Source organism: Macaca thibetana, chromosome 13 (assembly GCF_024542745.1).
Source record: "Macaca thibetana thibetana isolate TM-01 chromosome 13, ASM2454274v1, whole genome shotgun sequence".
Lineage (NCBI taxonomy): Eukaryota > Metazoa > Chordata > Mammalia > Primates > Cercopithecidae > Macaca > Macaca thibetana.
Genome location: NC_065590.1, coordinates 84,247,594 through 84,260,619, shown reverse-complemented (window position 1 = coordinate 84,260,619; position 13,026 = coordinate 84,247,594). Strand labels below are relative to the sequence as shown.

The following is a 13,026-nucleotide window of genomic DNA, read 5'->3' as shown; positions in this document are numbered from 1 at the left end:
CAAGGGGCCTGCGCCAGAGCAAAGGGCCAAAACCAGCTTCAAGAGGGGGGCACTGGCTGCTTTACCAGGATGAGTACAACTCCCAGCTCAAACTCCAACCCCTGACAGGCAGGAGGGCCTAGAGCCAGCCCACTGGGAGCCAGTCACCAGCTTGCAGGAAGGAGTAGAAGAGGAGGGAGATCCACAAAGACTAGGGGCATTTCTGAATGACAGAGTATGGCAAATCTCAATGTTAGCTGTATTCTAAATTAATTATTAATATTGTTGAGCATGAAAGAGTGTTACATGCCCTGTGCTAAATGCTGTGGAAATAGCAGACAGCCTGGGATCATGCCTATAGGGGGGTGCACTCTATAGCAGGAAAGAAAGACATTGGGCAAGTCCAGGTTGAGAATCCCTCATCCAAAATGCTTGGGACCAGAAGTGTTTTGGATTTCAAATTTTTTCAGATTTTGAAATATGTGCATACACCTAGTGAAATACCTGGAGTATCAGATCAACTTAACACTCAAAATTCATTTATGTTTCATATACGCCTTGGACACAGAGCCTGAAGGCAATTTTATACAATGTTTTTAATAACTGTGCATGAAAGTTTGTGTGAAGTACTTACATGTGGAATTCTCCACTTGTGATGTCATGTTGGCACTCAGAAAATTTCAAATTTTGGAATATGTCAGATTTCAGATTTTGGGATTAGGTATGCTCAACCTATACTACACATACTTGCCAAGATAAATCAGGTTGAACCATACACAACTTTGTTTTTTGTGTCTTGCATTTTGTTTTTTGAGACAGGGTCTCACTTTGTTGCTCAGGCTGGAGTGCAGTGGCACAGTCACAGCTCACTGCGGTCTCAACCCCCTGGGCTCAAATAATCCTTCTGACTCGGCCTCCCAAAGTGCTGGGATTACAGGCATGAGCCACCGTGCCCAGCCTGTACACAATTTTTAAAGGGCATAGTGACATCGTGGGAGCAGCTGGCTTGTCCTTGCTGAGGATGTGGAGGGAATTGCAGGAATGGTTGCTTCTCTACAAACAGAAGGCTCCCAGCACTGCCTTTGCTCCTTATCCCTCCCTGCTCCCGGTGGGCTTTCAGAGCCTCAGTCCAGCCTGGGGAGGGACGGAGGCAGATCTTAGACTGGATTAGATATGCCTCCTACATGTTCCCTTTGTGATCTGTGATGCCCCCCACCAGCACCACCCTTCCATAGAACTTCTTGTGCTATATTTTAATTGTTTCATTGCCAGTCTCATCCATTGAATAACAAGCTCCTTGCAGGCAGAGGTATGTCAGTCTCATTCAGATTTTACCTCCAGGACCAACAGAGAATATGAGACTCTGTTAGCCATGATTTCAAGTGCTGCCTGATGAATGCATGTTTAGAAAAACTTCACTAATAATGATAGCTGCCAGTGTTTGAACAGGCGTTGTGTGTCACATGCTGCTAAGCGCTTGGCAAATATTGGCTCATTTAGCGTTTGCAATAGTCTTTTGAGTCTGGCATTATTATCCCTATCAAGCAATTAAGGGATGCGCCGAAGTTCAGAGAAACTAAGTAATCTGCCCAAGGTCACACAGCATGAGACTAGATTCAAACTCAGAACCATCCGTGAACCCCACAAGTGCTAGTGTGAGGTCTCCTGGAATGAGAGCATAATCTGCAGATGCACAAGGAGAGAAAATTCCTTCTTGCCAGATGCAGAAAGAATCCAAGGAGCTTCGAGCGCTCAACAAATGCAACAGTAAATCCTGCCTTCCAGTTTGCTATTGCCAGGGAGAGAGGTACCCTCTCATCTTCCTCAGTGTAACAGCTGTTTTAGGACCTCTTGCTTGCAAAGGAAATGAAAAGTAGTGGTCGGCACACTCCAGCGAGTTGTTAAAGCAGCTCTGTCTAAATGTCCAGAGCAGCGCTGAGATGCAGGCTTGCCTTTGGAATGGCTTTCAGACGCCTGGATGAAGACCCCTTCTGCCTGCAAGGAGCTTGTTATTCCATGGATGAGACTGGCAATGAAACACATGGAAGGCAGGATTTACAGCTGTCAAAATTGAAAGCTCCCAGAAATGGGGCTCCTAAGCCTGCAGGATCCTCTGTAAGGAGGTAAAAGCAGGAGCCAGACTCCACTCATCTTCTCCAGGAGAAAAAGGAAAAACCTAAGCCAGGACATCGGGAGGCAGCCAGCCAAATAAAGTGGAAGGAGGCAGAGGTGTCCATCATCAATGTCCCTCCTCTAGGTTATCAGCATCCCTCTTTGTCTCATCAGGGCTTCTCTCCAAGACTCAGGGTCAGCAACATGCAGCAAATCCCAGAGCTAGTTCCAGACCCAATTGGGTCTGGGGAAGGAAGCAGAGAGAGAAACAGAGCATGTCACAGGTGAGGGTCAGGCACAAACTGACAGTCTAGAGGCATGGGCACAAAAGTGGCAAGTGATTTACCTGCTGTCACACTGCAGTTCTTAAGTGGAATGTGCTAAAACAATCTAGACTGCTCTGCCTGTGGAGGTATGCATCTCCCTAAAGAGCCACTTCAGCCTACTGCATCTCCCTGTGGAAAACTAAGAGAGGAGTTTGTCATCACAGAAAGAAAGAAAAGAAGCTTGCTCATTTCATCACAAAAACTCCAGTGAGCCTGTGGCAAATGGTCTCAATTCTTCCTTCCACCTGATTTATACCACAGCCATTGTTCACCCAAATAGTGTTCAGTATATCACTGGAATGAATGCTGTGCATCCTGGCATTTCACCCTCTAAAGCCTCATAGAAAAATGGATGCTAATGAAGAGACCTTCCATGTTTTCCTAAGAAGACTATCACCTCTGATAATATAGAGTGCTTCAACAGATCAATAAAAGCAATAAATCAATGCAATTTATTAAATACAACAAGCACTTTCCTAGACAAGTGCTCAGAAATACTCCAGAATAGCACGTCACCAGCACTCAGCATGAGAATAGGTGCCCGTGGTCACTTACTTAGTATCAACAAAGGTTCAACAAATAGTTCAAGAACAGACTTATAGCCAGGAACAGTGACCTTCGCAATCACCCCACCCCAATCCCAAAAGGGGTCTCCCTAGGCAGATTCTCACTGTTGCTTTTCAGACAGAGCTCCACTTACCATCCTTTCCACAGAAACACTCAGGTTGGCCCTTGAGACAGAGCTATCCAGTGTTCGAGTGAAACAGGGCAAGTTCTATCAGGCAAAGAAAAGCATGGATGAGGTGAGGTCAAACACAGTGAGTCTGGAGAACGTGGGGATTAACCCTCCAGTCTGCTCATTCTCTGCTCAGAGAAGCAGCAGAGAAGGGGTCTTCATCCAGGGGTCTGAAAGCCATTTCAAAGGCAAGCCTGCATCTCAGCGCTGCTCTGGACATTTAGACAGAGCTGCTTTAACAACTCACTGGAGTGTGCCGACCACTACTTTTCATTTCCTCTGCAAGCAAGAGGTCCTAAAACAGCTGTTACACTGAGGAAGATGAGAGGGTACCTCTCTCCCCAGCAATGGCAAACTGGAATTGTCATTTCCTCACCCAGATCCCTTCTTATCTTTCTCTCCAGTAAGGCCACTGAAAAGAGAAGAGTCATGGCAAGCTTGCTGTGAGGTCATGGTGCAGGGCATGACCTGAGGGCAAGCTCCTCCCCAGGCAAAGAGCCTTTGTGAAAACACTTACCTTCCTGTGTCATTCATTCCCACCACCTCCTTCCCTTCCTCCCTCCCTCCCTCCATCCATCCATCCATCAATCCATCCACCCATATCTCCCTCCATCCATCTTTCCACTCACCAATCCACCCTTCCATCTATCCACCAATCCATACATTCATCTATCCACTCATCTATTCACCAACTCACTTATCCAACAATCCATCCACCCTGCAAACACTGAGTGTTTCATGACATACAAGGCTCTGTGGGGATGCAGAGAGTTTCTCAAGGATCTAGGGTATAAAGCAAGTGATAAAACAGCCTGTTGACCAGTCATGTGATGGAATAGGCTGAGCTTGGCAGGCAGTTACCCCTGTGTCCTCATCTCAGCTGTGAGTCCTTGGGTAAGTTATCAAACCTCTCAGTGCCTCCAATGCTAAATGTGGAAAAAAGGAATAATATACCTACCTAATAGGTTATCTGCGAAGATTACATAAGATAATGAAGCGTTTCCCAAAGGGTGAGAAAACACACCACCAGTGGTACAGGAAAATTTTAGTTGGCACAGGGCAAACTGTTATTTAAAATAGATAGATATTTTAGAAAAAAATTAACCAAACATCAAACATAACTTCACAGATATTACTACTTAAGATAAATCTAAAGTTTAGATTTAGTTTACATAGAGTGAGAAAGTTCATTGCAACACACGTTACCAAGAAAAGGCTTATATCCAGAATATATAAGAATTTCTGCAAATCAACAAAAATATTTTTTAAAAAAGAAAAACAGATAAAAGACTTGGACACTCACAAAAGAAGGTATCCAAATGGTCACTGTGAAAATATAACTAATCTCATTAGTAATCGGGAAATGCAAATTAAAAACACAGTAAGGTATCACATCCCCTGGATGGCTACATGAAAACAAAGATAAAACTAAGTCTTGGTAAGGATGGAGGGCAATGGAAGCTTGCATACTTGCCTAAAACTTGCATAGAATAGAACTGTAAATTGGTACAATAATTGGAAAACCTATTTGGCACTATCTGCTAAACCCAAACATACCCACGTTATAACCCAGCCAATATACTCCTAAGTACATGCTCAGCATAAATGTGCCTTAATAAATATGGAGACAATGCTAATACTACTATTGTTTCTAATAGCCAAAACTAGAAACAAATAAAATGTCCATAAACAGTAGAATAAACAAACAATGTGCTGATACACACAATGGAATACCACACAGCAATGAAAATAAATGAACCACAGCTATATGCAACAACAGAGGTAGATTTCTCAACTATATTACTGAATTATATGAGCCAGACTGTGTTAGTCCACCAATGCTGCTAAAACAGAATACCAGACACTGGGTAATTTATCAGAAGAGAAATTTATTTCTTACAGTTCTGGAGGCAGGGGAGTCCAAGACCAAGGTATCAACAGATTTGGCATCTGGTGAGGGCTGCTCCCTGCTCCTAAGATTCACCTCCTTGCTATGTCATCACATGGCAGAAGGGACGAACACTGTGTCCTCACATGGAGGAAGGCAGAAGGGCCAAATGCGTAGCTAGTCCCCTTGATTAGTGCCTTATAAAGAGCACTAATCACTCCCTACAGGCCCCACCTCTTATTACTGCCACAATGGGCATTAAGTTCCAACATGAATTTTGGAAGGGATACAAACATTCAAACCATAGCACAGACACACACAAAAGTAAACAGACTATATGATTCCATATGTACAATGAGCAAACACAGGGCAACATAAAGAACAGTTTGAAGAGTTACCTCTGGAGAGGCAGGAAGAGGACCTTGGAGGTATTTCCAAGGTCCTGGCCCTGTTTCTTGACTCGGGTGTTTGTTTCATGATAATTTCTTGATTTCTTCATTTATGCTTTTTGTGCTTTTTAATATATCTCTTCTATTCATAATTTTTTAAATATTTCAAAAAGTATTTAAATATTAACACATGGGTACATGATTATAGTAAAATTGTGAGGGTAAAAATGATCAAAGAGATGTTAGAAAGAATTAACCTTCACAAGATACAGATCCTGTTCTGTACACTTTACACAAATTGTCTCACTTAATTGTCACAACAATCCTACGAGATACATAATACTATTAGTCCCATTTTATAGATGGGAACACTAAGGCTTGGAGAAGTTATTTGACTAAGGACATTCAAGTCATCAGCAGAAAGCCAAGATTCAAACCCAGGCAATCAAGCACTGAAGTCTGTGCTCTTGGCCATCACGCCATGTTGGCCTCACATAAAGGACAAGCACATTAACTGGCATAGAAGAGGTCACACTCATTCTGTGATGACTCTTGTTGTTACAGATAATGCTCTTTCCTTTTGATTCACTGCATTCTGCTCAAAAACCTGCTTGTCATTCATCACTCCTCTCTCAATTTGTTTTTTGCTTTGGTGTTGACACTCCTTCCTTCCCCTCAAATGTTGTGTCCCAATTTCAAGAAGGCTAATAAAGCACTGTCTACGTGGGGTCTAGAGGAAATCAAAGGCACAATAACACAGCATTCTGAAGCATAAAATAGCCAGGCTGATATCCATGAGCTATTAACCACAAGCTCACAAGGTGGGGTTTGGCTTCACCTGACAATGGCTGTCTCAGGGAGACCACCAGAAGGTTCTGGCTTAGGAGTAGGGTGCTGGCATGGACTCTGGCTCCTCTGGATCCCGCAGGAATCTGCTGCTACAGGATCACAGGGAGAGCCTGCTTTAAATGATGCGCATCTTTCACTCCTAGGAGAAAGCCGGGGATGGATGACGCAAGTGCATTTAGCATGAAGCAGGAAAAAATGGTTCACAAATGTTAGGAAAAGTAAGAAGATGCAGCCGGCATCCCAGGGTTTGAGGATGTTACCTGAAATAAATTCAAGCCTGCACCTGTACAGGGAAGCATTGCCCTTTGAGACTGTGAGGTCACCCACCAGGGAGAGGAACCCCTCCCCTGAGGTCATCTCCCAGGGAGACGAACCCCTCCCCTGAGGTCATCCACCAGGAAGAGGAACCCCTCCCCTGAGGTCATCCACCACGGAGAGAAACCCCTCCCCTGAGGTCATCTCCCAGGGAGACGAACCCTTCCCCTGAGGTCATCTCCCAGGGAGACGAACCCCTCCCCTGAGCTCCTCTACAGCCTGTTGGAAAGCCAGTTGGTTTGTCATCAGAAGATCGCTATTATGGCTCTGAATAACTGTACAATTCTTTTGGTGCTAAATTTATTTGTAATCATTGCAGTGGCCTGTTTAATTATAACTAATGGGCGTATTCATACTAAGTGGTATGCCGTTGGAAATCCCCTTCCCCCAACTGAGAATATCCACAAAGATGCAATAAAGATGCTGGGCCAGGAAGCAACTACGTCTAAAGAGACCAGGATTTTGCACTTGAGCCCCCACCTTAGATGGAGAAATTTCACCAAAGAAATTTCCCCACTGGACACCTGGGTGGACAGCTCCTGTACCTTCAGGCTGTGGGGACAGGGTGTCCTATTTGTGAGCTGCCATCTCTGAAAGCTTGATGACAGGGGCAGAGCCCCCCTCTGCAGGCCTCCTGCAGAGGATGTGATTTACCATGCACATTATTAATGAGCTTCATCCTAAAGTTATTCTGGCTGCATGTGGAGCTTAGAGGACTTGGGAGCACAACTTGGCAGGCAAGATAGGCTTTAAAATGCAGAACTTCTCCAGCTTGTTTAAAAAAAAGATCACAATATCAAAGAGAAAATCAGAGTGGGGGGCAGTAGTAGCAAACAAGGTTGGGAAGAGTAAATGCAGCAAAAAACTAAATATATAAATACACACACTATATGGATATCTATATCTACACACACACACACACACACACACACACACACACACACACACAGTTCCATTTCTGTTCTGCTCTGGTCCTTCCAGCCTCGGGGCCACTTTCTTGCCAGGACCTCCCATTCTTCTCTATCTGGTCAAAAACTGCAGGTCCTTCCAGGCTACCTGAGTCATCTACAAAATTCTCCCTTGAATTTCCCAGATCTCAGCACTTTTCCTCTTAGACATTCCTTCCTAGTAGCCATTTGGCACTTCATTCATTTAATTATTCATCAAAACAGATATGGATGCCTTGCTGTGCAAGTAATTGTGGCAGACGCTAATCCCTGGGTCTTTCATAAGTCAGCTTTCCCTGTGGGTATCTTGTCTTTTTCAAGCAGCTGAGTTCCCAAAAGTAGGAAGCACCACGGGTTTATAGTCATGCTGCTCAAGGCCTGGCACAATGCTTGGCACACATCGGACCCTCAGTAACACCTGCAGGATGACCACAGTGGACTCAGCATGATGGACAGTGGCCTTGCTTGCTCTTCCACACTGACCCCTGACCGGATGTTGCCAACAGCATCATTGTCCATCTTCCCAGAGGGCAGCTGGAGGCAGAGGACTGGTCCCTCAAGAGAAAGGTTCTCAGATGTTAATTCAGCTTTGCTTGTCTAAGGATCAAGCCTCTGAAGAATCGAAGCTCCAAACATCATCCTGTCTCTTTAGGTCTCCTGTCTGGGGACTCTGCCTCCAAAGAACCAGGCCAGAGACACTGACAGTGATAGAGGTGAGGAGGGCAGCTGCTGATGGCTAACAACAGGCTGGCTGCTTCCAAAGATAAACGGACATTCATTCAGTGAACACGTGAGAGCTATAAATGAGCTTGATGAATGGGAACTTCACGAGATGATGGGAAGGGGTAGAGATTCAGACCTGGGTCCTGCCCTGTCCTCTACAAGAAAAGATATTAAAGCTACGACATTGGAAGAATAACCAATCCTGACATGACATGACATGACATGACATGACATGACATGACATGACATAGCTATCTCAGCCTAAATCCAGGGAAGAGCTCTGAGAGAAGGCACCACCCCATTCCCCGATGGTCACAAAGGAGTCTTGTCACACGAAGGACTGACGCAAAGTGTCCAGCCTAAATTTTTCACCATCCCAAGGACCGGGCCAGGCTGTGAGATTGTGAAAGATGAAAAATACTATTTCTTCCAAGCTCTCTGCTACACACAGATTTCTATTGTAGATCACTTCTGCACTTCAGAAGGAATGGAAATTTCACAGCCAGACATACTGTTCCTATCACAAGAGGTGACAAAACAGCAGTTTGCTGGCCAAGGTAGAAAGAACTGTGGGCCCTTGGACCTTAGGCTTCATTCCTTCCTAGATCACTTCAGGGAACTGTGAGGGAAGTTTTCGTCCACTGGCAGACATCCTACTCCAAATCCCAAGAGGAGTTGCTTTCTCTAAAAGAAAACTTTGGCAAACACATCACTGTATCAGAAAGTGCATCAAAATCGGAGATGACCCAGTGTACCTCTGTTTTGAGAGAATCTCCTAGTTACATCTGACAAACATCAACAACTCTGAACCTTTCTCTGCATGAGGCTAAAGTCTAGATTCCTGAATCCAGCAATAACACTAATCTCCCTTTCCTTTTATGAAAATCTTGATGTGTGCCCAGGACTATGCTTTGTGATAGGAGGGGTCCTCTACGCACTCTGGCACTGAATGGAGAGACAGCACAACAGCTCATCTCAGAGTGTGCATGGATCTGTCAATTTGTCCTCTTCGTTTCTGGGAAGGTTGCAGTCAGGGTTAAACAACAAATGATTACAAAATGCCTTTCTCTTTGAGATGAGAATTAATATTAATGCAATTATATGCTGATGGCTTCAGTGCTCTGCTGAAATGGATCAACATTTAAACTGTCATTTAACAAAAATAAAACTATCCTGCAATGACTATAACAGTATGTCAAAAGGCAAAAATGCACAAAGGACTCTACTGGGTGCCATTTTTTGCAAGACTATTCTAAGAATTAGAGTAGAGGAGGAAAAAAAATGCAACTCTCCCAGTTGAAAATGTTTATTCCCATAAAAGGTAAAACTTGGTTTATTTTTGTGAAATACTACAAATATGTTCTTAAAGTCACTGAATTCCTCAGCTACCTTACCCAAAATCATTGCTTTATGGAGCTTTTAAGTCCATAAAAATACCACACTGTAGCTAAAATAGGGCCATTCACCAAGCAACAGGATTGTAAACAGGATGGCAGAGAAAGAAAGGACTCTTTCAGAACAGTGGAAAGCCACTGTCCATTTCTTACAATGCAGATGGTGTGATCTGGGGACAACTGAACTGCACAAGACTCCCCACTCACAAACATCTGTGTTCCCACTCTCCAAGCTCCGCATTGAGAATCGTCCCTTTGAATCTCCATCAGTTCATTGTCAAAACAAATGTACCACTCAACCCTTAGGCCTGTAGTGCTAGAAGAGACCTGGGTTGTCATCCAACTTAATCTGTCCAATGCACAGCTGCAAAAATGCAGATCTGGAGACTCAGCCAGGGTCACACAACCAGTCGTTAATAGCATTGGGATCCATTCCAAGGCCTCTGGATGCCAAGCCTGGTAACTTGTCCATTATCCAATACTATGGGTTGAATTGTATCCCCTCTAGAAAAAGATATGTTGGAATACTAACTCCTAGTACCACAGAATGTGCCCTTATTTGGAGATGAGGTCTTTACAGAGGTAATCGGGTTAAAATGAGATCATTAGGGTGGGCCCTAATCCAGTATAACTGCTGTACTTTTAAAAAAGGAAATTCTGGATACAAAAAGAGACACAGAGGGAAGATGTGAGGAGATGGGGAGAAAACAGCCATCTACAAGCCAAGAAGGAAGGCCTTGAACCAGTCCTTCTTTTACAGCCTCAGGAGGAACCAATCCTGCCAAGACAATAAATTTCTTTTGTTTAAGGCTCCCAGCTGCAGTACTTTGTTAGGGCAGCCCAAGCAAACTTATACACAAATATCAACCGTCTGGAGTACAGTAGGTGTCTGTATAAATGTCTACATAGACATGTTGGCTTTATTCCACAGTTCAGATATCTATTAACCTTGACTTCCTTAAAAATGAGATAACAAAATTTTTCTAGAAGTATATTTTATAAAGCCTAGCCTTTAAAAGACACAACCTTGGTCCAAACCAAGGATAGACCAACAGCCCTATGAAGTAGAGAGTATTATTAACTCCATTTTTGAGATAAAGACACTTAGACACAAAGAGGCGGCAAAAACTGCCAAAGAAAAACCAATTAGTAAGGGGCAGAGCTGACTGCAAACCTAACTGTGTGGGGTTCCAGAGTAGGAGTTCCTACGCAGTACACTACACAAGAGGTCATGAACTACCCATCGCTAGCAGTATTCAAGCAGAAGTTGGAGCCTGCAGTGAGAGATACTTTCTAAAGAATTTCTTAGGGAAAATAGAGTGACTTTTTTTTTTTTTTTTTTTTTTTTTTTTTTTTTTGAGATGGATTTTTGCTTTTGTCGCCCAGGCTGGCATGCAATGGCACAATCTCGGCTCACTGCAACCTCCACCTCCTGGGTTCAAGTGATTCTCCTACCTCAGCCTCCCGAGTAGCTGGGACTAAAGATGCCCACCACTACACCCAGCTAATTTTTGCATTTTTAATAGAGACAGTGTTTCACCATGTTGGCCAGGCTGGTCTCAAACTCCTAACCTCAGGTGATCCACACACCTCAGCCTCCCAAAGTGCTGGGATTACAGGCATGAGCCACTGCGCCCAGCCTTTAGTACTTTTAAGACCCTTCCAGCCTTGAGCTTCCCTGAGTTTGTGATCCTACAATTACTGCTGGTTTGAGTAGTCAAGGGAAATTTCAAAGAGGAAACAAGGCAGGAATGAAAGTCAGAATTGGTGTGGACAAAAAGGAAATTAACAATGGGGGGTGGCAGATTTCAGTAGACAGGAGGAATAGCCAGGAAAGTGTTAATAGTTCTGAGTTCTCCAACTTTCCTAGTTATAAGATGCCAATAGCTTCAGACCCTCCCAGATTTATGCTGAGTGTGGAGTCATCTGAGCCTCACAGTTGAGCCTCCATCCTTTGTGCAGCCTGATTATGTTGTGCTGAATGCTTTCAACTTCCGAAAGTCACATGTTATTATGGATGAATGCAGGGGCCAGTGCTCTGAGCTCTTAATTTAGCATTTTTCGCAGCCCTAAGTTAAACACAGGCACACACATAATGTCCCTACCATGCTATGAGTTAAATTCTGCTAGCATCTGAGAGCCCACGTATTTTATATTATCCTTAATGTGAGCTACTAGCACATGCCGTGGAAAGAAAGTAGGTTTCAGAGCCCTCAGTTCCCAGAGCAGCTCCCAAATTTATGCAGAGTCGGAATCATAGTTATTGGAAGGACGGCTTTCTGTCTCTGCCACAGTTCAGGCAGCAGACGTGTGTTTCTGATGAGGTAGCTGCAGAACATGAAACTTGCTCATTTTCAAGCTAAGTTTTTATTTTCTCTGGTTTCAACAAGTTGCTGTGCAGAATATCTACTCAGCATGTGGCATTTTCTTAGCGTGCTTTAGAATAAGAAAGGTAGACTCCCAAACACCCCAAAAGGGTGTTTAGGCCAGTGGGAGAGAAAAGCTACTCAGAAGCCTGGTGCCAGATGCCTAGAGGGGTTCTATGAGGTGGCTGCTTAGGGGACAGGAGGGGGTTCCATTCTGGCTGCTTGGGTGGGTGGGAGAGCAGGGGTTGGAGGAAAGGCTTGGATTCCACATGCAATGGGGAAGAACAGGTGCTCACCAGGGTCTGGGGATAGGAGCCCTGGAAGGGAGGCTCAGGCTTCACAGGCATCCCCGAAAGAGCCCTCTCCCACTTTCTAAAAAATGCTTTCAGCAAACCTTAAATTTGTCACCCTTCATCAGTTTCTGAGACACGTTTGCTCATTTCTGCCAAGGAAAATAGGAATTGCTAAAAGAGAAAACAAACAAAAGCTGTATGACAAAATCTTGCATTTTTATGGAAGTGCTGTTGATGAGTGGTGTCTTCTAGTGCTCTCTGTACCTCTTTCCAAGGTGCCAGTAATGCCCGGCTCTCCCATTACACAGGGCTCCCTCTGAGGAGCCGATGGGACCCTTCCCCCACTGGCAGCCAGGAAGGTCAGAGCTCTCCTTTAGTGCTTACTCAGAAAAGCCCTCTTCATCCAAGGTTTGCTATATTGTGTACTCCCACCACCACCACAACCACCACCACCTACCAAATACATTTGATCATTAATTGCTTTGTTAATGATTCCATTGCAACCACATCTCTTATGGTAACCTGACTCCAAGCCTCTTTGGAAAAAAGTCGGTTATAAATAATAAACACCATCAAAAATTGCTTAAGATAAAACAGGAGGAGGGAGGCAAACTTGAGGGAAGAACCTTCCCAGTGACTATATGAAGAAGCTTGGAGCCAGAAGAGAATGTCGAGTTCAGTGGCTCATTTTTCAGACGGGAAGGCGGAT

General features: G+C 44.2%; 1 long non-coding RNA gene across 1 annotated transcript; it reads right to left on the bottom strand.

Annotated features, from left to right (window-relative positions):
* Positions 1-4,117: 4,117 nt before the first annotated feature.
* Positions 4,118-6,590, bottom strand: LOC126933700 (uncharacterized). The gene is made up of 3 exons (XR_007718709.1): positions 6,540-6,590; positions 6,269-6,418; positions 4,118-4,217 (listed from the first exon to the last, which is right to left on the bottom strand). It is a non-coding gene; the product is annotated as an uncharacterized LOC126933700 (long non-coding RNA).
* Between the last annotated feature and the right edge of the window lie 6,436 nt (positions 6,591-13,026).